The sequence below is a fragment of the Symphalangus syndactylus genome, chromosome 7, assembly GCF_028878055.3.
Source record: "Symphalangus syndactylus isolate Jambi chromosome 7, NHGRI_mSymSyn1-v2.1_pri, whole genome shotgun sequence".
Taxonomy (NCBI): domain Eukaryota; kingdom Metazoa; phylum Chordata; class Mammalia; order Primates; family Hylobatidae; genus Symphalangus; species Symphalangus syndactylus.
In genome coordinates, this window is record NC_072429.2 from 120,651,593 (window position 1) to 120,677,618 (window position 26,026).

The 26,026-nt window shown below is 37.5% G+C and overlaps 1 long non-coding RNA gene across 1 annotated transcript in view; it reads left to right on the plus strand.

Annotated features, from left to right (window-relative positions):
• The window catches only part of LOC134737249 (uncharacterized), a 308,144-nt gene that overhangs the window by 159,801 nt on the left and 122,317 nt on the right, over positions 1 to 26,026 (plus strand). The window contains exon 2 of the long non-coding RNA XR_010121947.1: positions 17,470 to 17,605. This is a non-coding gene — a long non-coding RNA (uncharacterized lncRNA). The remainder of the gene's footprint in view (positions 1 to 17,469; positions 17,606 to 26,026) is intronic.

Genomic DNA, 26,026 nt, shown 5'->3' on the forward strand with positions numbered 1-26,026 from the left:
TCTCTCTCATTTTCTCATGAGAATAAGCTGGGAATATTTGCCAGTCTTTATAGGTCCTGGGAAAGTAAAAAGGTTTCCACTGGAAACTGAAGGACTTCAGCCTTCAGTTGAAAGTAGGAACACTTAGTTGACTCTGTAACAAGACTGCTATCTCTCTCAGAGTCTTATGATAAGAAAAGAGATGGGGAATGTGAAGTTTCCTGAGAGAGAATTTGAGAATTCAGAAATAAACACTGGATTATCCTAAAGGCCCATTAACGTATTTTAACTGGAAAGGATGTAATATCTATCCAGATTACAGCAGGAAGGCTTAGATATTTTCTCATAAAATCCCAAGCTCTCCAGAAGGGTAGAGGATTACCTACATAGCTGGAGAAATTAAAAAATGTAAGAAGATTCTAGAGCCACTTAGAAGAGTCATATGAGGAAAACCAATACAGGACTTCCTAATAGAAACAGTTTTTTCACATGGGGTCAAGTGACATTGAAGCATTGTCCTTCCTGTATAGGATGTAGGGAATTGTAGGGTTCTGCCGTGGCTGCAGTTTGCCTGTTGCAGACTAAATAATAAACGATACATGTGTACTTTCCTTTTAATGAATTTTCCTTCTGATACTTTGCAATTAACAAGAATTCAAATGGAGAGACTTTCCCAGGTTTCTGTGCTGTAGCCAAGTCAAATGAGCCATGTCTTCCTAATAAAGTAAAGAAAAGGTAAAAGAAAGCAGGCCCTTTGTGCCAAGGACATCTCAAATACATGAGAGCTGAGAAGGTGTGGTTTAGACTGCATAAAAGAGGGGAAATGAGACCCCTCAGAATCAAAGGAAGTCTAAGTGATAATAGTGTCTCTATCTACATTTTTAAATTTAATTTTATTTATTAAATTTTGTTTTATTTTTAATTGACACAAAATAATTGTACATATTTATGGGATATGATGTGATGTTTCATTACTTGCATATATTGTGTAATGATCAAATCAGGGTAACTAGCAAACCCATTGCCTCAAACATTTACCATTTCTTTGTGGTGAGAACATTCAGAATCCTCTTTTCTAGCTATTTTGAAATACACAATATATTATTGCTAACTATAATCACCATGCTGTACAAAAGAACACCAGAACTTATTCCTTCTATCTAACTGTAACTCTGTACCAGTTGACCAACCTTTCCTCCTTTCTCCTTTTCCTTTCCCTTATCCAGCCTCTGGTAACCACTATTTTACTCTCTACTACACTGAAATCAACCCTTTTAGATTCCACATATGAGTGAGATCATATGAGTGAGATCATATGTAGAATCTAAAAGGGTTGATTTTAGTGAAGTAGAGAGTAAAATATTTGTCTGTCTGTGTCTGGCTTATTTCACTAAACATAATGTCCTCCAGGTTTATCCGTGTTGTTGCAAACAAGAGAATTTTATTTTCTTATGTTCATCTATATTTTTAAACATAATCTGCAGTTCAGTTACTTTAATGGATTTAAGGAGCAGAAAATATTAGAATCGTTCTCATTGTTAGGATGCTTTGACATCAAACGATAAGTACACATTTCAAATTTTCTGTAGTAAAAATAATTTTGTTGGTATTTACATATATGAGAAGAATATCAAGGTGAGGTCACAAAAATTGAAGTAGGAATTATGCAAATCAAAATAGAAGAACTGGAACCTAGCACTCAAAACATCAGGTAATATTCTTTCATTTTCTCTCTAATCTTTGCTTTTTTTGCTTGCTGACCTCATTCTTTCCTACGCAGACAGATTTTCTCCATGTGGCAGGATATCTGACTACTGACATTCTCGTTTTAGCAGACCTAGAGGAAAGTAAGAACATAATTTCACCAGCATCTATATCCATCTCAGGGAAGGTGTGTTATCAGCCCAGAATAGGCCATTTCTCCTTTCCCTGCTTTGAAGCAATCATTATTGCAAGACATATCCAGTGCTATAACTGGAACAAGCCTGCTCCATGAACATATGGAAGAAAGTAGATACAGAGTTGGCAGAGCAGATTTTAAAAAGAAATTGTCAGCTACCACTGACTACTGTATTCTACATGACCCCAAGAGTATAATTGTAAAAATAGGCCAGAAACTACAAGGAATGAAATTTCAGCACAATACTATGTTTAATGTCTTTTTTGCAATAGTCAAAACTGGGTAAAGATGTTGAATTGAGTAACTTTGTTAAGTTAGTTGCCCATCTCTAAAAGTGTTCAAACAAAGGCTAGAAGATAAGTTCGCAGCAGTGTTTGAAGAACAGCATTTTAAAATCGTGTAATTGAGCCTCCTGAGATATGGAGAAGGCCATCAGGATTTGCACAAGATGGCAGAAAGAGAGAACTTGTCCCCTACTGTGATTCAACAGGAGTATTTCTATTGATCTATTTTACGTGCTGGAATTCCATATATAGTTTTGAGTGGGATTGTCAACAAAAGGTAACAAATCCACTGTAATAACTGTGGTAGGTGCTCCTATGTATAGATAAGATGAGATAGCCTTTAAATGCTGGTATTATCTTTATATATAAAAAGAGATCGAGAAAGATCTTTAATGTTCATTTTAATGACAGAGTTCTATGAGTTTATGAGCTTCTTGGGGGAATTAAAAAGTACTAACAGAAATCTGAGTCTGGCTAATTTGGGGGATCAATAAAATTAACCTACTAGAGGCTTCCGATGTTCTCATGAAGCTAGTCAAAGGATGCTCCATTAATCGTTGGGGTTCAGTGTTCATTTCACATATTGTGGCTTCACATTCTAATGGGTACAGCCCACTCAAATTGTCAAATTTAAGCTATTTTTTAATTAGAGCCTTGGTTATGCATTTTGCTGATGAAGAAACTGAATTAATTGACTTGACTGAAATTTCACAGGTAGTTAAATCTATGGTTAGTTTATTCACTGCTTTTATGGTTTTCTATTTATGATAATAATTATTATTATTTGAAATGGAGTTTCGCTCTTGTTGCCCAGGCTGGAGTGCAATAGCGCGATCTCGGCTCACTGCAATTCTCCTGCCTCAACCTCCGATTACAGGCACCCACCACCACACCCAGCTAATTTTTGTATTTTTAGTAGAGTCGGGGTTTTGCCGTGTTGGCTAGGCTGGTCTTGAACTCTACTCGCCTCAGCTTCTCAAAGTGCTGGGATTACAGATGTGAGCCATCACGCCCAGCCGCTTTTATGGTTTTTTAAAATATTGGACTTCAGAGTTAGGGAAGGAAGAGACAGGATGAAAAGAGATAATTCAGCTAGGCAGGCAGACCTGGGAGTGCTGAAATTCCATATTCTCAGGTATAGCAGAAAAAGGAGATCTGGTTCAATTCCATCCATTGATTCAATTAATTTTTCAAAGTCTTCTCTTGCTAGACTCTCTGCTAGAGACTGGGGTACAAACATGGATAAGATGGCCTTTTGTTCCTAGTAAATTTTCATCTATTGAAGGAAATGCTAAACATAAAGACAGATGTGTTTTCTATTCAACTTTTTTTTGTAAAGAGATCATGAGGTGAAAAAATTTCTATAATCAAGAAATTTTAAGTATATACAAATATATGTATCTGTACTAGCAAATGTATTTAATATTTTAAAAGGTACACTGTAATAAAATGTACTGTATAGTACTATAAGCATCACGCTCTGAGAGAAGAAAGGAGAGACTTTTTTTTCTTTTTCCTCCTAGAGGGTTTGTGGAAAATTCTCAGCAGAAGCAGCATTGCCAGTTAATGAAGAAGGAGAAACTGTATTTTGCTGCATCATTTAGGAATGACCCAAACAGTAGGAGTTTCTGATAAGTTGCCTGCTTAGTGCAGATGATATTTGATATCTTTCAGTAGTTGGGTTAGTAATGGCTCTCAATTTACATCAACTCTGTTAGTTCATAGATCTAGACATCAGTTGTACACTTGAAAATGGCATTGCAAATCACACATATTTATATGAATTATATAGATATATTCAAGACTGCTGCCAGAAACCTTTATTGCTTTTCCCATACACAGTGTTTTTGAGCTCTTCCTGAATGCACTGGGATTAACTTTTTGGCTGTGTGTATATTTTGGAAAGAGTAGTGGTGGTTATGATCTACGAGTATACATACAAAATAGCAGAGCTTTTGTCCCATTCATTAAATATATTCTTATTGAATATTTACTATGTGCCAAGTACCATGCAAGACACTTGAAAGTAAGACGAAGAATAAAAGAATCCTCCATCTCTAGGAGCAAGCAGTTCTTTTTAAACTGTCTCTCTCTCTATGTATGATGTATGTATGTGATTATATATATCTATATATTATGCATATATAATTTTTGTATATATTTGGTTTTTATACATATATAGGATTATGTATGCATGCTCTTTTTTTTTTTTTTTGACACAGAGTTTTGCTCTGTTGCTCAGGCTGGAGTGCCGTGGTGCAATCTCGGCCCACTGCAACCTCCACCTCTCGGGTTCAAGCAATTCTCTTGCCTCAGCCTCCCAAGTAGCTGGGATTACAGGCACCCGCTACCACACCAGGCTAATTTTGTTCTGTGTGTTTTTAGTAGAGATGGGGTTTCACCATGTTGGCCAGGCTGGTTTTGAACTTCTGATCTCAAGTGATCCTCCTTCCAAAGTGCTAGGATTACAGGTGTGAACCAGCATACTTTAATTTATCCTGGTCATTGTTCCTCTAAGTTGTGATTAGGCAATTTCTCCAATCACTGGACCCTAGAGACAGCTCTTGTTAGGTGCTGGTCCATTGGGTCTCTAATTTAAAAAGCCCTTTTCTGTGGTGTTTGTCAATTCCCATGGAGTAAATATTTTCACCATCACTGATTTCTAGCTCCATCTTGATGCCACTGAACATAGAGTTATGACAAGATATGCACAGTCAGCTCTTGCTAGATGGTGCAAACTAACTTCAGCACTGCATTCTACGAGATGGATCTGGTTCAGACCGAGACATGTATCCAAGGGAGAAATAATGAGGAAGCCATCTTTAAAAATCATGCCACACATGGGAAATAAACTGTAGTCAAAATTACAAATACAAGTACTGGAGACATATGATCATACATTTTTAAAAGTACACAGATTTTTTGACTTTCCTGCTAGAAATGTCATTTCTTACCACTGATCTTAGGCAAAAGCCCAAGATCTTAACCAAGGCCCATAGTTCCTACATAACCTGGTATTCACCCCTCTTACCTCCTGTAGCCCCTTAGCTTTTTGTAAATGTTAAGTCTGCTCTTTTCTGCTATAAGCCTTTGTACTAGCTTTTCTTTCTGTCTGAATGCTCCCTTGTTCTCCTCCCTGCCCCAGGTAGATCCTATAGTTTGTATTAGTTTGGGGGTCTCAAATAAAATGTCTCTTCCTTAGAGAAGATTTCTTAGCCTCTCCTCATCCACTAGGTCATGTCTCCTCTTATGTTATATAATATATAATAAACCTATAAATATCATAGAACGTTCGAAGTTTTCCTAATCGCACTGACAACTCTAAATAATCTGTGAGTCTGTCCCCTGCTAAAATGTAAATTGATAGGCACTGTACTTGTCTTATTTACTATCAGATCGCCAGGGCTCACCACAATGCCTAGTGTATGTTAGGAATTCTATTAATAATAACTTAATGAAGGAATGAGCGAAAAAGCAGGAATTTATTAAATTCTCAAATTGACCAGTAGAGAGTTTCAAACAATTCTAATAATTTCCTTCCATCTCAACTTTCTCTTAAAAGGAATTTTATTTGTATAATTATTCTGACATAGAGTGATCAGGGGAAAGTAAGCCTCCAAAGCTAAAATACTCATGCACCTCATAACAATGTTTTGGTCAATGATGGACGGCATATATGATGGTGGTCCCATAAGATTATAATATAATATTTTTACTCTACCTTTACTATGTTTGTTTAGATATATTTAGATATACAAATACTTACCATTATATTATAATTGCCTATAGTAGTCAGTACAGGAACATGTTGTACATGTTTGTAGCTTAGTAGCAATAGGCTATACTATACAACCTAGGTGTATAGCAGGCTATACCATCTAGATTTGTGTAAGTATACTCTACCTTGTTCCCACAATGACAAATTGCCTAACAACACATTTCTCAGAATGAAACTTCATTGATAAGTGACACGTGACTGTCGTCATTTTGTCTCTTCGTTAAGCTAGTAGAGAAAGCAAGTAAAACAACTAAACCTGTTTTGGAAGCATAGCTGTGCTATTACGTTTTAAACAACTATTGTTTAAAACATCTTAAGAGCCTCATATCTTCTGCTTCTATAGTGGTTTAAATCAATGATAGCATCTTTCTTTTTTTTCTTTTTTTTTTTTTTTTGAGATGGAGTCTCACTCTGTTGCCTAGGCTGGAGTGCAGTGGCACGATCTTGGCTCACTGCAACCTCTGCCTCCCAGATTCAAGTGATTCTCCTGCCTCAGTCTCCTGAGTAGCTGGGGTTACAGGCATGCACCACCATACATGGCTAATTTTTGTATTTTTAGTAGAGACAGGGTTTCACCATGTTGGCCAGGCTGGTCTTGAACTCCTGACCCCAGGTGATCCGCCCGCCTTGGCCTCCCAAAGTGCTGGGATTACAGGCGTGAGCCACTGCACCCAGCGGATATCATCTTTCTTTATAGATTCTGCCTATGCTGTCTCATCAAATCAATCACTAAGAGAGAGGTCTCAAATGACTGAAAACTTTTTACCAAACCTCCTCTTACTTCTGCATATCAAAGAGGAGGTGCCTATCACTACAGGGCTGGTGTTGGAGGTGGGGTGTGTTTGGAGAGGGGGGTGTATTTGAAGCACAGTGAGGACTTTGAAAGTTTCAAAGACGTCTAGTGCAACTTGAGTCCTCTCAGGCCCCCAGCCCAAGTCCTTGGACAATATCCCCTGCTGTAGGTCAAAACAGGGAAATACAGAATTTGCCAGGCAGAACATCAAGAGGGTTTTGAGTTTCACACGAACACGTGAAGATTATTACCTCCAGCACACCTTGACTTCCACAGATTTCAGTTCAACACCCTCAGAGGCAAAGCCGACATGAAATATTGTTTTCCATTAACTTCTTCTTCCTCTCCCGTTGTGATTTGACATCTCCTTCCTAGGATGGTTTTCTCCTATTAGATTAGAATTTGGATCTTGAATTTCTAGCATCGTCTATCCAGGTGCAATTTTGTCTTCTTTCAGCTTTGTTTCAAAGCTGTCTTGGTTTCCCCAACTATAGAGTGCTCCTTCAGGCCGTGCGCCATCTCTATCCCGCACTGTATTCACAACTCCCTCAGTCTGCTTCCTTCATCTCTATTATCTCATTTATCCTTCTTGCATTACTGCTTGGGAGCTTGGGAATATGGTTTTGATTAGGAAGCTCTGTTTTACCCCTGGTGTTCACATACTGGCTTTCAGTATCCCAGCCCACTTTCCATTGCTGTCTTCCCGTGGTCACAGTTTGCCCTGTTAAAGCATAATGATCTCATCTTCAACTCTTTAATGGCCTGACCCCATTTCTTCCTCTGAACCATATTACGTTATGGGTGACATTATTTACGTTTTCCTTCTTGCTCCTGTGACATGCCTCAGGCTTTCCCTTTTTCCATGTGCTGGATCTGAAAGCACAGGCTACACAGGTTGTAAGTTAATTCTTTTTTTCTAAGCGACCCCTTCCATGGTTCTGCAACATCCTTCAAATCTACATTTGTTGGAGTCACATATACAATTTTGCCAAGGAAATTAGCCAGGTTGGATAACTCTGGATTTGGAATAAAATCTATTGTTAGGTTAGAAAGAAAAAGAAACTGTTGAGTCTTCTCTTCAGTAAATGGGGGAGGGAGGAGCTGTGACTTTTGCTTATGATGCTCAAACTTCAAGGCCACATTAGAACAAAAGGGAGAAAAGGAGACTTGGAGCAAAAGATCTAGTTTTCTAGTCTCACCCTGGGTTGAGTGACTTCTTTAGTCCTGAAGCTCATGTTTCGTCTTGCTTTTGTCTTAGTCTGTTTGGGCTGCTATAACAAAAATACAATAAATAAACATTTATTTCTCATAGTGCTGGAGGGTGGGAAATCCAAGATCAAGATGCAACAGATTCAACATCGGGAGAGGGCCCACTTTCTGCTTTATAGCTGCCTCTTGCTGTGTCCTTACATGGTAAAAAACTGCATCAGAGATATCTCTGGGGTCTCTTTTATAAAGGCACTAATCTGATTTATGAGAACTCTACCCTCATGACCTAATCATTCCCTAAAAACCCTACCTCCTTATACCACTACCTTGAGGCTTAGGGTTTCAACATATAAATTTTGTGGGAAACGAAAACATTCAACCTATAGCAAATGTTTATTTACAAAATGGATCTACTAATATTTTTCAGTTTACCAGACTTAATCAAATAACTCCTGTGTACCTAAAAACATTTGGGAAACAGTAGAGTCTAGTGGTATGAGCATGAGATTTTGAGTCAAACTTGCCTGATAAAGTTTAGGTTTTCATTCCAGTATTTATCAGAGTACAATCTTGAATGAGTTATTCAACACCTATAACCCTCAGTTTCTTTATCTAGAAAATCAAATAACAAAATTTTTCACCTTACAGGACCATTATGAGGGCTAAATACAGTAATGATACTAAAATCCTTAAAAGACTATTTCATGGTATATACTTAATAAACATTGGATGTTATTAATATTGCTACTAACAATATCTTATATCTCTATAACTTCTAGAGCAGTTTAAGATAATATAATTACATAGGATTATATTTGTTTACATATTCACTTCTCCCAATCAGACTTTAGACTACTTAGAACAGGGATCACGTCTTAACTTCTCTCCTTAGCACCAAATATGGGGGCTCTGAGATACAGAAACTTGAAAAAGAAGTCTTGACTTGAAATGGAGGTAGGAGACAATATCAGTGTCTTTGCATCTGAGCCTCTTCCAGCACAATTGCTGAACAATTTCAAGTCAAACAATTTCAAAGGGAATTGAAAGTCAAATGTATCAAATGTAACTTACTTGCTCTATGCCAGGGGACTGATTTTCCCTTTCCATTATTTGGAGAGTTCTACCCTGTTACTTTGATCCCCCCTTTGTTTCTATAAAATCCAATAAAAATTTTAAACACAAAATTTATACACAGTCGCTCTAAAGTTCCAATTTAGATGCAAAATAAAAAGTTAGAAGTAAAAGTTGCCCCTTTTTTTCCTTCTAGAGGTAAACACTTTTGATAATCTGGTATGTACCTTTTTAGATTTTTCTCTGTATGCAGAAGCATATACTATTACATATGTACCATATATAGAGTTTTTTGCTTTGTTTTAAAAATGGTATCATACTATAAATATTCCTGTTTTATTTCATTAATATTGATAAATAATGTCATAACTATACACATAGTAAAGACAATCATCTACATCTGGGGATTTACCAAATAATTTTTTTAAATTAGTCATTTTATTATCCATCAGTGTAATATATACACAGAGTTTAAACATTCAAATGCATTTTTAAGAATGGTACCCTGCATCCACTTCTGCTTCGTATGCTGACCACCATCATGACCCCTAAGCCTCCAACTGTTCATCAAAGGTAGCTATTTTTTTTAAGCCAGTTTCTTCTTAGCTCCACATATCAAATCAATATCTCTATATTGCTATCTCTTGACTCACAAGTTCAGATATTAACTCTTTATATCCTCTCCTTTCCTGCTGTTTCATCAATATATAGATTTTGAAATGCTTGTTAAATTCATAGTCCATATTATTGTTACTATGGCAATGTAAACATTTGTTTTTCACTGCTGAGCTACTTAGTACCGAGTACCAGGATAACTTTTTTAAAACAGCTTCCACACCTCCCTCTCTCCCATTTAATTACTATGTAATTTGCTTAATGCGTGATCATTGAGCTAAATCTTCCAACATCTTAAATAAGCTCTGCAAAATGCCTCTTAGTAAAAGATTTTACAAACTTTAAACTGGCTTGGTGCAAAAGTAATTGCAGTTTTTGGCATTAAAAGTAATTACTTTTAGTAATATAAAAAATTACCTTTTTATAAAGTAAGTAATTTTTATAAAGTAATTTAGTAACATAAAAGTAATTACTTTTTTTTTTTTTGAGATGGAGTCTCGCTCTGTCACCCAGGCTGGAGTGCAGTGGTGCAATCTTGGCTCACTGTAACCTCCGCTTCCTGGGTTCAAGTGATTCTCCTGTCTCAGCCTCCCAAGTAGCTGGGACTACAGGCACCCGCCACCATGCCCGGCTCATTTTTGTATTTTTAGTAGAGACAGGGTTTCGCCATATTGGCCAGGCTGGTCTCGAACTCCTGACCTTGTGATCCACCCGCCTTGGCCTCCCAAAGTGCTGGGATTACAGGTGTGAGCCACTGTGCCCGGCCAAAAGTAATTACTTTTAACGGCAAAAACCACAATTACTTTTGCACCAACCTAATACATAATGTACCAGTTCCACTTTTACCTGGAGGTGGGTCCTGGTGACCTCCTTTTTTCTGTTCCTATCTGAATCTGGGTTTGTCTGTGCCTGCCACACTGCTGTTGTTTGGGATTTTTCCTTCCTCAGTATCCCAAGAATTGCTTTTACTCTTACTTTGTTTTGGATTGACTGTTAGTAGGATCTCATGTCTTTTTCCTTGATTTACTTATTGTGATGAGACTTTTTTTTTTTTGAGTAGATTCTTGAGAAAGTGTTCAAGAAGGTAATATTTTTGATATTCCACTTTTCTGAAAATATTTTTAGTTTATCTTTATTCTCATTTGGTAGTTTGAATGGATATAGAATTCTAGGTGGACATTTAATTTCACTCAGACATTTGAAAGCATTACTTTCCAGCTTTCATCATCATTCATATGATGCTGTTCTTATACAATTTTTTTTTGTATGTGAATTTGAGACCTTTGTATTGCTTTCAGAATCTTTTTTTAAAACCATAATTATTGAAATTTCCCACTTACTTGCTCTGGTCTGTGCCTTTACAAATTTCATCTTGTTTTCAATTTAGTGGGCTCTTTCAATTTGGAGACTTATGGCCTCAGATGTAAGATATTGTATTTTGTTATTTGTTAATTTATCTATATTGTATTCTAGGCATTTTATTCCTTTAGTGCTTGTTTTTTGCACTTGGATACTCTCTGAATTGATCTTTTCTATTGTCTAGCTCCACTTTTTTGTTCTATTTTCTGGAGCATTTTGTCAGTTATTTCTTTCAATCTTTTTACTGATTTGAAAAAAATTCTGTCCCTTTTTTTTCTTCAGGGATTAATTTTTATCAGTTTCTGTTTACCCATAGCACCTTGCTCTTGTTTTATTGATGCAATATTTTCTTTCATGTGGATGAAATAGGGACTATCATTTTTAAATAGTTCCCAGTTCTAATTGTCTTTATTGTTCTTTATACTTCATGCTGGAAACTTTCCTCCAAAATTTTGTGATCTTTGAGCCCTTAAAAGCAGAAATGCATTTTGGAGCCTTTTAAAAATAGAAATTCTACCAGTAAGCAGAATTTAGCAAGTAGTAGGCAATCAAGTCGACAGCTGGCATTTAAAAATGACTTTTCCCAAATGTCCTTATTAATAGTCCTCTTCTCTGGGGCAGTTTAGGATCTTGAAAGAAGGATAGCAGTCTCCTGTGAGTAAGGTAAAATGAGGGGAGCTGAGGTCTTTCCTTTTACCTGTGACTTCACCTCCTTTGTCTTTACCTTCAGAATTTCACCTCTTACCCTTTTCTGAGCTTTATTTTCTTGAATCAAGAGTGGCCTTAGTTCAATTTCTTCAGAATATACATCTCCGGGCCGGGCGCGGTGGCTCACGCCTGTAATCCCAGCACTTTGGGAGGCCGAGGCAGGCGGATCCCGAGGTCAGGTGATCGAGACCATGGTGAAACCCCGTCTCTACTAAAAATACAAAAAATTAGCCGGGCGTGGTGGCGGGCGCCTGTAGTCCCAGCTACTCGGAGAGGCTGAGGCAGGAGAATGGCGTGAACCCGGGAGACGGAGTTTGCAGTGAGCCGAGATCACGCCACTGCACTCCAGCCTGGGCGACAGAGCGAGACTCCGTCTCAAAAAAAAAAAAAAGAATATACATCTCCATTTTCCTATGGAAAGATAGCAGGAGCAGTCATTGCATAGGATAGGAATGAAAATGACCACTTTCCTGGACATTTAAGTAATCCACCTGGTTTTAGCCCAGTCTCTTCGCCTCCACCTTCTTCATGCCTAGAGCCTCTCTTTTCTGAGGTTGAGTGGTTTCTGTGGGGCAATCAGCTTGTTTCTTATTTGGTATCCTACTCTGTTCCTACTTTCTCTGCTCTAAGTTATTTCCCATTCACCCTTTCAAATTCTGCTGAATTGTATATTGGGATCGAGTTGAAAACACTTCAACAGTCTTTAACAGTTTTATTGAAGACTAAAGATATCCTTCTGTTCTTGTAGTCACAAAAGAGAAAAGGGCAGAGGCATTATTGGTGACTGACTAATTTTGATGACTTCTGGATTTGCCATTGACTTGAGATATATCTTCTACTATCGTCATACAGAATTTCTGTCTTAAAATAGAATATATGACAGTTTTTATCCCTGTTCATCTCACTAAAAGGCAAGAAAGGCCTATCAGTTAGGCTTTGATGGCTTTAATTACTTAATTTCACAACTAATATTGTAATTCATTTCATTATTTAAATTCCTTATTACTTTTCTCTCACATCTCCTTTGGTGGAAAATAAAATTAACGAATAGTACAAAGTTTACAAATGATATGTTATAATCATCAAGCAATTAAAGAAACAAGAAATAATAACTAAAATTTTTTCATAGTTTGCAACACTTAAATTTGCTAAGACTATCTCTGATGATAGGATTTTTTTTTGATGATAGGATTTTTAATATTTATACCACAATAATATTATAAATAATTTAATGGTATAGAATATTATATAAAATATAAAAAACTCACAATCATAACACTAAAAATAATAGGCATAAACTAAAAAAAAGCTAAAAATAACCACCCCTCCCCCAACACACCTACAGAAAATAATGTTTTCATAATATATATTCTACAGTAGACACAGATTAATTTCCACATGTATTTTATTTGGTGCTTCTGTATATCAGTGATTCAGCGGGTTTCATATTCTGATTGTTATTAGGAGAATTTCAGTGAACCAAGGCTGAATAAATGAGATATTCCTCCACACTTTTAACCTCACCCCTGTTTAACTTTATATTACTACTCTGAGTTGTTCATATCTGTCTTCTAAATAACTCATTCTTACTCATAATGAATTCCCTATACATCTGGAGGTAATCCTTGAGTGTTAGGAGGCCACTTCTGTAACCTTATCTGCTTGAGGTTATTTATTCCTGGCCTGACCTTCTGTCCCTACCACACACAGCTATCACTCCCAGGCGACTGACAAAGGCATCCTGCAAATGGCGTTTTAATGACTAAGCCCAGGATACTGGAACTGTTCGATGGTCAGTTGAACGCCTTTCTTGTGCTACTGATGCCTTATTGATAACGTTGTGCCACTATGAGGGTATAACCAAAACAAAAATCTTCTAGATGGGCTATGCTAGAAAGAACATGAATTTGTGATTTAGATAGAACCTAATATCAATTCAGGCTATGTCACCTTTAGTTAAGTGATCTTGAGAAAAAAATAACCTCTCTGACATTATTTCTCTAACTCTCAAGATCTACGGATTTTTCAAATAAGATGATGCATGCATCCAGTGCTTAGCAAGTGCTCAGAAAATTGTAATGCATGCTACTATTACTTGCAACTGTGGCAGAGAACTTTTGTGGGGGTATTTATATAAGGAATAAAGGAGGTCCAAGAGGTCTTTGGACCTAAATATTCCTTCTAAGGGCTTTCATATGTGGTAGAAATACATAGGAACCATAATTCATCATAACTCTCCACAATTGACAAATAATTATATTATAATGATCTATATAGTAAGCCTATGTATACTGTAGAAAACATCCTCAGATACTCTTTAGAAGAGGCTGAGATATCAATAACTTGAACAAAAGTATAGACATGGGGTATGAAGATAGTAATATATCGGATACAATGTATAATCTATTGTGTTGTTAATATTAGGTTGGTGAAAAAGTAATTCTTGTTTTTGCATTAAAAGTAATGGCAAAAACATCACTACTTTTAATGGCAAAAAAAGGAATTACTTTTACACCAACATAATATATTCAATAAATCATTGTGAGAAATTACATATTCCCTAAGCTATTGTTCTGGATGATTATCTAACAAGTTACCTCTAAGTGCCATGAAGGAAAAAGACACAGAAAAAAATCTCATTTTCCTAGAGGAAAATGAACATGAAACATGAGGTAGACATGCCTAGGTCAGCTCTTTGGACAAGATAAGGACATTTCTAGAAAAGGGGAGGAATTCTAACTGTGTGTGTGTGTGTGTGTGTGTGTGTTGGGGTAGTTTGGCTTTGGCCATGCTTGAATACCAGCTTAGTTTAAACTGTATTAGCCAAGTTTGTTTTTTTATAACCTACTCCATTTTGGTATCATATGGGTCAGCTGGAAAAATATCAGCTCTGTAATAAACACTTCTCTGGTACCTGGGATTTTTCTCTTGAGCCAACTTTCCTATGTCACTTTGTTGAATGCATTTTTCAACATCTTTGTAGTGAAAAGAAAATACTTTAATAAATCTTTATTTCCAAACCTGTGTTCCTTATGGTGATGGCAAAGTTTAGGTGAGATTTACTCACAGACATGGCTGAACTTCTTGAAGGACCCCCAATGTGTCATCTTTGCTGTGTCTTCTGCCAAAAAAGACTTTCTTTACATTATGAATTAAATAGCTCTCACATCCTGGAGTCTACTGTCAAATCCTATTGACTATTCTGCACTGCTCAGAAATGTTTTTCATTTGTATCTAAACCTTGATTTCAATCCAAATATTTATATGGCTCAAAATTTTAGTTTGATTATGATAAATACTTTCCACAGGATTGGAAAATGGAAGGATTCCTTAATTTATGCGATGTATATTTAATATAAGGCTTCCTCTAAAATGTTTTTCCATACACCTTTTTTTTTGTTTGTTTCTGAGACGGAGTTTCGTTTTGTCATCCAGGCTGGAGTGCAGTGGCATGACCTCGGCTCACTGCAACCTCCTCCTTCCGGGTTCAAGTGACTCTCCTGCCTCAGCCTCCCGAGTAGCTGGGATTACAGGTGCCCACCACCATGCCTGGGTAATTTTTGTATTTTTAAAAGAGACAGAGTTTTGCCATATTGGCCAGGCTGGTCTTAAACTCCTGACCTCAGGTGAAACGCCCGCCTCAGCCTCCTAAAGTGCTGGGATTACAGGCGTGAGCCACCATGCCTGGCCAGTTTTTCCATACACTTTTGGTGAAACCTTTTAATACAGATATTTTTTAAATGAGCTGTGATATCTCTACAGTGTTTTCAAGATGGTATTCCTTCCCATTTCTCCCATTGTTTCCTATTATATTCAAACCAAATGAATCTACTTGCTTCTCCTGGCTTCACATTAATGGCATACTTATGCCTGCTTAGTAAGATTTCTCATAAAGAATTGCATGATTCAATTAAACATGGAAAGAAGAAAAGACGCTAGTTTTAATACCTTCACCTCATTAAATTAGTTTGAAAGAAACAAAAAGGTAGAGAAAGGCTTTGTTAAAGGATGAAGGAGGTTTTAGTAGTACGGGTAATAGGAAAGAAGAGCCTAGGTACAGGAAACTATCAACATAGGTAGGAAAGTTACAGATGTCATTCAATGACTACAGGGATACTGGCTAAAACTTCCACTATAATTTGTAGATTATAATAGCAGCAGAAATAGAAACTACCACTTAAATACTATCATTTACTGACTTTATTTTATGCACAAAATCATTCATATATTTTAATTACATTTAACCCTTATTATAACACCATTTTAGATGAGTAATTTTTTTTTTCAAATGAGAAAATGGAACTTCTCTGAGGTTAAGTACCTTGCTAAAATTAGTGATAAAAATGAAATTCAAGAGAATCAAAGCTTTTTGTATTTCTACGTCGTAGAATTTGGAGACTAAATTTTGCTATTGGGGAATCATAAGGGTAATGCATGATTATGAGCACCTCCTGAACACCACTCTATATTGAAAAAGAGAGGTTATTGAAAGAGTAAAATTTTTCACAAAAGAAGAAATTTAGTGTAGAGAGGACAAGAAGGACAGGACCTCTTCCACTGAGGCCCATCGAGAATATAACCAGTAACTCCTGGGACTAGTCGCAGGTTTGGTAAATCTCATAAGTAATATATCTGGATTTCACCAAGGAATTTGGCAAAGACTTGTCTAATTTTTTGGCAGACAAGGCTGAGAAATATGTGATGCTGATATAGTTAAAATCAGAGCTGGTTTAAAACTTGTAATCAATGAGCTTTTAATAATGGTTAAGAATGAAATAAATCTGTGTTCTAATCTCATATACATTATTAACTAGACACAAAGACCTTGAGAAAGTCATTAGCCCCTCCAGACAGTATTATTATTAGTTTATCTACAAAAGAGGTTTGGAAATACATATTTCAGTTGCCATGAGTAATATATTGAAAAAGAGAAGTGTAACTAATGAAAAATAAAAGTTTATAACTCTATTCCCAAAGAATTTGAATGAAATATAAAAATCTAGAATAAGTTTGGACTTCTCTACATGATATAGCTGATAAAACATATTCAGATTATGTTTGGTGTAGGAAATTAATTAGAAAGTTCTAGCACCCCAGCTTGGAGGGCACTAGAATAACATTAAAAGATAAACAAAAGATGAAAGATTAAAAACAAAATATATATAAATAAAGTCTCTATTTAAACGAAAGATTAAAAACAAAATACATATGAATAAGGTCTCTCTATTTATTATTTATTTCCTAAAGTGAACAGCCTTGGTTTCCTACCCAGCGTTATCTCATTTCCCCTTAACTTCTTTTTTTTTTTTTTTTTTTTTTTTTTGAGATGGAGTCTCGCTCTGTCCCCCAGGCTGGAGTGTAGTGGTGCGATCTCGGCTCACTGCAAGCTCCGTCTCCCAGGTTCACGCCATTCTCCTGCCTCAGCCTCCTGAGTAGCTGGGATTACAGGTGCCTGCCACCCCGCCCGGCTAATTTTTTGTATTTTTGGTAGAGATGGGTTTCACTGTGTTAGCCAGGATGGTCTCTATCTCCTGACCTCGTGATGCACACACCTCAGCCTCCCAAAGTGCTGGGATGTTCACACTTTCTCCAAGCTTGTTCTCCTTGTTCCTGTTGGGTGGATACTTACTCATTTAATCCATTTGGACCTATGGTGATATATAGATGGGACTGTGACATGTGGGTGCCTAATCATTCTAGAAGGAAAGCTTTACATTCTTAGAAGAATTTCTCTCTTTCTCATTTTCTCATTCTCTGTCTTCTGTCTCTCCAGTGTAATATGAATCAGAAAACATGAACTCAGACTGATGCTGGAAGCCACCTTATGACTATAAGCAGAATCACCCTCGTTATGACATTGATGCTACAAGCAACGGACTGAAAGATATAAAGAGCAAGCAGACAGGAAGGTAATGTTGAGACACAAATTAACAAATACCGAAGCCTGATCTACTCCTGAAAGCTATACATACCTTAATTATCCTAGGCAGTTTGAGTTGGAATTCCTGTTACTTTCAGCCAAGATCACCTTAGCTGGTACACTCTGTGTTCTTTATTAAGGCAAATGATTATCAAACTGGAACAATATACACATGTGAACAGATGAACATTAAATTTCTAGGTGTGCCTGGATGACAGTGTTAGAGAATCCAGCTCTTTGGAATGAATTCAAGACTGGGTGCATCTTGGAATATGGACATAATTTATTTATGTGATACCAAAAAGATAATGCAGGTGTAGTCCCAGAATTACTACAAGTAACTCTAGAAATCTTGTAAACCAGAATGGGTATAAATTCTAGCAATTACAGACTGTGTGTTTCTTGGGGCAGAAGTTCAGACTGAACAATAATAAGGGTGATTTGTGAGTTCTTCTAAAGTGAAGTGATGATCATTATGAGCTAATACCAGTACCTTAAGTCAGGCCATACTTACCTCATTCCCTTTCATGAGAAGGTTAGCAAATTCACAGATTCAGTAAATCTCATAAGCAATATATCTGGATTTCACCAAGAAATTTGGCAAAGACTTGCATAATTTTTTTGGCAGACAAGGCTGAGAAATATGTGATAGATGGATCATACAGTGAAAATCAGGGCTGGTTTAAAACTTGTAATCAATGAGCTTTTATTAATGGATAAATGCCACTATGGAGGGAGGTATCACAGGCTTCTCTTAAGTGACTCATCTCATGATATTTTGTATCAGTAATGAAGAAAAAGATGTTGAAGTCATCCTTCTCAAGATTCAGAGTGCTTTCCAAATTGGTTAAAAGAGATAGCTGGCTGTGCACAGTGGCTCACACCTGTAATCCCAGCACTTTGGGAGGCCGAAGCGGGCAGATTGCCTGAGGTCAGGAGTTCAAGACCAGCCTGGCCAATGTGGTGAAACCCTGTCTCTACTAAAAATACAAAAAAAAAAATTAGACAGGTGTGGTGGCATGCGCCTGTGATCCCAGCTACTCTGGAGACTGAGGCAGGAGAATCACTTGAACACAGGAGGAAGGGGTTGCAGTGAGCCGAGCTGAGATTGTGCCACTGCACTCCAGCCTGGGTGACAGAGTGAGACTCTGTCCCCCCCCCCAAAAAAAATGGCTAGTAACTTAAAAATGAAAGGGTTCTAATTCTAAAAAGACTCAATTGGCTTCAGTGATTATCTTTTTATAACAAGAGAACATTTTCTAGCTGTAATGATTTTAAGAACTCAGACTTAGTAGGAAAACATATCTTCCCAAGAACAAGATGGCTAAGATAATATACTGAAAGCATGTAAATATGGTATACATGTCTGTGTACCTATTATGTCTCTGTGGACAACTTTCAAAATAATACAAATACATATGGATGACAAAATTGCTAGGTAAGAATTTAATCAAAACTGAAAGGCCCAGAAATTGGCCCATGTTTTATACCTTGTAGGTCCAGGGGTAGGGGTTGGGGAGAGTGGCAAATGTGAGAGGAAGGCAGTGACTCTAATACGACTCCATTTATTCCTACTAATGTGAAGAACTAGTTCCATTATTAGGAAGACCACCTTACAAAATTATGAGACAGTTAAAGATATAGCTTCTTTTGTCTTATTAAGCTGTCTTGCCTTTTGAAATGAACATCTATATTTTGGAGGTATGTGTGTGTGTGTGTTTAAATTATTCCCTAATCATATGGAATAATACAGAAATGTACGTGTTGGTGTGATCTTAATGATAGATTGAGATTAAGTTAACCATATCCGCCCTAAACTTAGAGTGCCAAAGATCTCTGCCAATCTCCCATTGGAGCTGTTGTGGTATTATTCTAGAAAACATAAACCAAGCGTTGGTAAAGACAAACCAAGCTTTGGTAAAAGTAAACCATACCAAGCTTTGCTAAAGGCTGCAAGATAGTGCCTGGGCTAAAAACAGCCAGTTCATACAGACATTAGTTTTTCCTCAGAGATGGGTGGAAAGCCCACAGTGAATATCAGACAAAGAGCAGTTGCACAGATTAGGAACTGACATGTCTATGTGACCACCCGTCTGAAATATTTTAACTTCTTTCTGGATCCTTTTTTGTTGAATCATGGGAAAGTCATACTTCTATGATTTCAAATAATTTGTTCTTCAACATCTCAGAGCTTGGTACAGCTTAGAATCTCTGTATTAACAGAACATAGTAACCCTTAAGGGAAGGGTAAAGTTATTTATTAGATTTGGGTTCATGTCTTTATAGGTATATTAGTGGATCATGAAGGAGATTCTAACAGGCATTTGAAAATAATTAGCTTTGTAGGGTAATGGAAGGCTTAGATGGGTTGGCTTTTGTTTTATGCTTTACCTACTTTTTAGTATTGTTTAAAGTTGTTGCAATAAGAATGTACATTTTTTTATAACTTAAAACATGTTTTATTTTTGAAAACTAATAAGGGTATGAATTTAGGTTAATTTTAACTTTCAGATGTCACACATAAAAGCTAACTGATATTATTCAGCTGAATATCATGCATAGAAAAAGAGAAAATTTTCCCATAAGCTGGTCTGAGCTTATCTTGAGTGTTTTATTATTATTTAATCCTGGTTGCTATATTGTGAGGTGTGAGGTGAACATCAGAAAGTTTATATCAGTGGTTGTCTATAGGTTGTTTATGTGGTTATCTATCAGAGGTTGTGGAAAAGGAATGTTAAAATTTGAGGAGGGCAGAGTCTGACACAGCATTTTGTAGCTATGTAGGCAGGTCTGCAAGCTATCTCATCCTGTAAGAGACTTCTAAACCCTGCTGGAGTTTAAATGTTGGCAAACAATCTGCATTCTTTAAAATCAATGTAGGGGCTTCATACTCATGCCATGGGCCACCTTAGTGTGATCACTGATCAAAACAGAAGGTGCTCCTGATGAAGGCTCTAGAAAGTAGTTCATGTGTGGAAAACCTAATGGCACTGAAGAGTTTCCTTCTAAAGAATTTACAGGGAAAACTTTTAAATGATTAGAGAGGCTCAGAAAGGACAGAGGACTTGCCTTGTCAAGTACTGAGCTCTCCAGCTTTATTTACAGAAGCTTGATGATAGCCTGTTTAGGATACTGAAGTGGGATCCCTATTCTAGTGGGGAAGTTTCTTTATCTTTAAAGTCTTTCTGAAGATAAGATTGTCTAAATGTCTAAATCTTCATCTGGGCCATTAGGATAGATAGGTCATTGCTTTGTCTCTCAAGCAGTCAATATAATTTGAGACTGGAACCATCAAAGATACATTGTGGGATTTTTTTTTTTTCGGCCTACTTTTTGAAGCCTGTTGGAATTCTAGGCTCCCAATTAGAAAACTCACATATATACATATCTTTTAAGAGTTGAAAACAAGAATGTAAAAATAAGTTTCCTCTGCTTGTCTTCACATTCTTTATTTTATTTTATTTTATTATTTTTTAAAGACATGGCCAGTTTTATTATTAATTTTTTTTTGCACACAAAACAACATTTTCTAAAAATACATACAAACAAAAAGATGCATATCAAACATGTTAGGAAGGCTGCACATGGGAAGACGGGGAATAGAAATGGGGGGTGGGAATTAAAGAAAATAAATGAGAGGGGGACTTTGTATGGATCAATGACAATAACTCAATCCTCTATTTGACAAAGAATTAGGAGAAGGAAGAGGAAGAAAAAGAAAGTGGGATAAAGGATCAGAAAGGGAGGAAAACAGAAAAAATTAGAGTATGACTCCAGGGTAGACCTGTTTTGCTGTTGCTGGGTTGGTTGGTTGTTTTGTCTGTTGTATTTTTCACATGTTTCGCCATGTTGGCCAGGCTGGTCTCGAACTCCTAGCCTCAAGTGATCAACCCGCCTCGGCCTCCTAGAGTGCTGGGACTACAGGCGTGAGCCACCAAGTCCAGCCCCCACATTGCGTCTGGCCTCCGTGGTAGACCGCCCAGACGGGGCAGCCGGGCAGAGGCGCTCCCCACATCCCAGAGGGGGCGGCCGGGCAAAGGCGCTCCTCACTTCCCAGACGGCGCGGCCGGGCAGAGGCGCTCCTCACTTCCCAGACGCTGGGCGGCCGGGCAGAGGCGCTCCTCACTTCCCAGACGGGGCGGCCGGGCAGAGGCGCTCCTCACTTCCCAGACGGGGCGGCCAGGCAGAGGCGCTCCTCGCTTCCTAGATGGGGTGGCGGCCGGGCAGAGGCTCTCCTCACTTCTCAGATGGGGCGGCCGGGCAGAGGCGCTCCTCACTTCCCAGATGATGACATTCTTTATTTTAATAGAATTTCTAAATGTGTGTTTGTGCTCGGGTATGATTTAAAAGCTTTAGATATTTGGTGATGCCAGTTGCCTTTTTTTCCCTTTTTTACACCGTTACACCATTTAATCTTTTGTGCAAAAGTTTTATCTTTACTCTAAATACTTTGGTGTAAACATTACACTTTTTTGTTAGGGTGTAATATTAAGTGTTTGCAATATGCCAAGTGCTCTTCTAAGTGCTATACCAGGGTGGGACCATTTCATCCTTGCAAAGTCTGTATGATGAAGATAATGTCTTTAACCTTATTTATCATCTATTGAAAGTGAGGCACAGAGAAGTTAGGCAACTTGTTCGAGGTCAGAAAGGTGGTAAATGGTGTGAGCTAAAATTTGAACTCAACAAGTCCTGCTCTAGTCTGTCCCCTGAACCGTAATTCTACAGTGCCTACAAAGCTTAGTCTCTGAAGATGACTTCAAAGAAAGCCTAACAATAATTTGGATTTTGGAGAGAAGAAAATAACATTGAAGTATATTAATTTGTTTCCCTTGTCCTAATATTTTGAGTTTGGATAAAACAAAAAAAATTTAGAAAAAAATAATTAGTTCTATCACTGCAGCTTGGAGACACTGTAATAACATTAAAAGATAAACAGATTAAAAACAAAATATAAATAAATAAATAGAATCTCAGTGGCTAACCCAAAACAGGTATTCAGGAAATATTGGCCAGGTGCAGTGACTCACACCTGTAATCCCAGCACTTTGGGAGGCCTAGGTGGGTGGATCACCTGAGGCAGGAGTTGGAGACCAGCCTGGCCGACATGGTGAAATCCCGTCTCTACTAAAAATACAAAAATTAGCTGGGCATGTGGCGCATGCCTGTAATCCCAGCTACTGGGGAGGCTGAGGCAGGAAAATCGCTTGAACCCTAGAGATGGAGGTTGCAGTGGGCCGAGATCGCACCATTGCACTACAGCCTGGGTGACAGAGTGAGACTCCATCTCAAAAAATTAAAAAATATATATATATTTATTGAGTAAATTAAGCAGTAAATTTGTAAATGACAGTTGAGTTTCATAATGCACACACACACACACACACACATATTTGCATACTTTATGGTGCTTAAAATAGTGTTGACCATAAAAGAAATGCATGGTATTAAATAAAAAGCGCATTGCTGATATTTTTCCTGACACTTGACTAATTGAGGAATCAAGGGCTAGATGATGGAGTAGATATTAGTTGATTGACCTCCGACATCCTTTGCCTCCTGTTCTCTTCTCAATAGCTTTTATTTTCTGTAAGAGTATCCATGAGGTTCTAGATAGGTTGACTTCACTCCTGGGTCCAAGGGTGAGGTATATAACTCAAGCTGAGGAAATCCTTTTATTTGACCACAGTGATTACTTTGGATTGGGGAGGAGGGCAAGACATTCTAATGAGAATGAATCTCTGAACATCTCTTAGAATGTTGAAACAAAGGGCACTTGTTGGCTGGCTGGTGTTGTAAGTTTATGAGGAAACTAAAACTGCCTACAAGCCTTTTTTGCTGTTCTGCAGGAAGCTAGACCAAGAATGAAGTTAATGCATGGATTAGGGAGAAACAAAGAGAAACTCAGAAAAACTGATCCAGGACCCTGATGACACGTGAATGGATCTGATTCACGGTAATAAATTACACACACACCTTAGGTATACTCTATATTGGATATTATAATTGCATGAACAAATACATCCTCTATTTTAAAAGTTTATTTTTACTTATAAAATATATCAAACACTGAGAGAAAACTTTTACGAATACTCATGGAAGTATAGCCCAGACTTAATCAACAAACTTAACACCTTGCCCTGTTTGCTTTAGAACTTTCAAAGAAATAATAAAAATAATTAATTGTAGATGCAACTGAAGTTATACATACACACTTTTCCAATCTAATTCCCTTCACTTACTAAATGTTAAGATTTTACTATGTTCTCTTTAAAACTTTCAAATAAATGAAAACAACTACAGAATGTGTTGAAGAATTCTCTTAATTTTTTCTTACTTAGGAATTGCATTCCTTGAGGAAAAGTAGCACAGTTTCATAATTTGATGTAACCCCCTACTGGGGGTTTCTCATAGCAGGTGTTCGATAAATGCTTCTTGATTATCTATCAGTAAGTGAAACATTCTCAAAGAGGTTGAAACCCAAGACTTAGTAGTTGGTCATTAAGGAGCCATGGTGTTGACTGATGAACTGTGGAGAGACTTCATGTTGTGTAATAAGAAGAGAAATGTCTTACAGTAAGAGAGGAGTTACCCAACACCCAGCCTATACTAAATGAAGCTGTTCTTAATTCTCTTTCTGGGAGCTCCTGAACATATGGAGATGGTTAAACTTCTGGTGCAGGGCAGAAGAAACACTAAGCCACACAGCAGTGAGATGGCCAAAAACCTCACACAACTCTCAGCACAGGAACTGGCAGTGACAAAACTTATCAAATATATTTGAATGCGAAACAGCTCAGCTTACCAGTAATTTCTTCTGCTTGTAGTTGTTATGGTGTCCGTGTGTGTGTGTGTGTGTGTGTGTGTGTGCATGCACTGTTTGTGCAGAAATTCTGGAAGATATAGGCCAGGCATGGTGGCTTACACCTGTAATCCCAGCAACTTGGGAGGCTGAGGCAGATGGATCACTTGAGGTCAGGAGTTATAGACCAGCCTGACTAACGTGGCGAAACCCCTTCTCTACTAAAAATACAAAAATTAGCCGTGTGTGGTGGAGCACACCGGTAGTCCCTGCTACTTGGAGGCTGAGGCAGGAGAATCGCTGGAACCCGGGAGATGGGGGTTGCAGTGAGATGGGATTGCACCACTGCACTCCAGCCTGGGCGACAGAGTGAGACTCTGTCGAAAGAAAGAAAGAGAGAGAGAGAGAGAGAGAAGGAAGGAGAAAGAGAGAGAAAGAGGGAGAGAAAGAAAGAGAAATTCTGATTCTGGAAGATACAGAGCCACATAACACAATAAGAGATACAATAATATAAAAGTTGGAATAAGCCATATGTGAATTTAAATCCTGGTTGTATTATTTACTTAACTTTTTGTGACCTGGAGAAAGTTTGAACATGAGTTTTCTTGCCTGGAAAATAGGTATAAAATGATTCACCCTTAGGAATATTATTATTTATAATTTTAACTTTTATTTTAGATACAGGGGGTACATGGGCAGGTTTCTTACATGGGCATATTGTGTGATGTTGGGGTTTGGGGTATGGATGATCCCTTTTCCCAGGTAGTGAGCATAGTACCTACCAGGTAGTTTTTCAACTCGTCCTTCTCCCTCCCTCCCTACTCTGATTGTCAGTGTCTATTGTTCTCATCTTTATGTCCTTGAGTACTCAGTGTCTAGCTCCCACTTATCAGAGAAAAGATGCAGTATTTGGTTTTGTGTTATGGTGTAATTCGCTTGGATAATGGCCTCCAACTGCATCCATGTTGCTGCAAAAAAAATCATTCCTTTTTATGCCTGTGTAGTATTCCATGGTGTATATGTACCACATCTTCTTTATCTAGTTCACTGTTGCTGGGCATTTAGGGTGATTCCTTGCCTTTGCTATTGTGATTAGTGCTGTGATGAACATACAAGTGCATGGGTCTTTTTGGTGGAATGATTTAATTTCCTTTGGGTATATATCCAATAGTGGGATTGCTGGGTTGAATGGTAGCTCTGTTTTAAATTTTTTGAGCAATATCCAAACTGCTTTCTATAGTGGCTGAACTAATTTACATTCCTACCAATAGTGCATAAGCATTCCCTCACCAGTATCTATTCTCTTTTGGCTTTTTAATAGTAGCCATTCTGATTGGTGTGACATCTCAACATACCAACTGGTGTGGTATCTCACTGTGGTTTTGATTTGCATTTCTCTGATGATTAGTGATAATGAGCATTTTTTTCATATGTTTGTTGACCATTTGTATATCTTCTTTTGAGAAGTATCTGTTCATGTCTTTTGTCCGCTTTTTAATTTTTTTTAAGTTCATCATAGATTCTAATATTATACCTTTGTTGGATGCATAGTTTGCAAATATTTTCTCTCATTCTGTAGGTTGTGTGTTTACTTTGTTGATAGTTTGT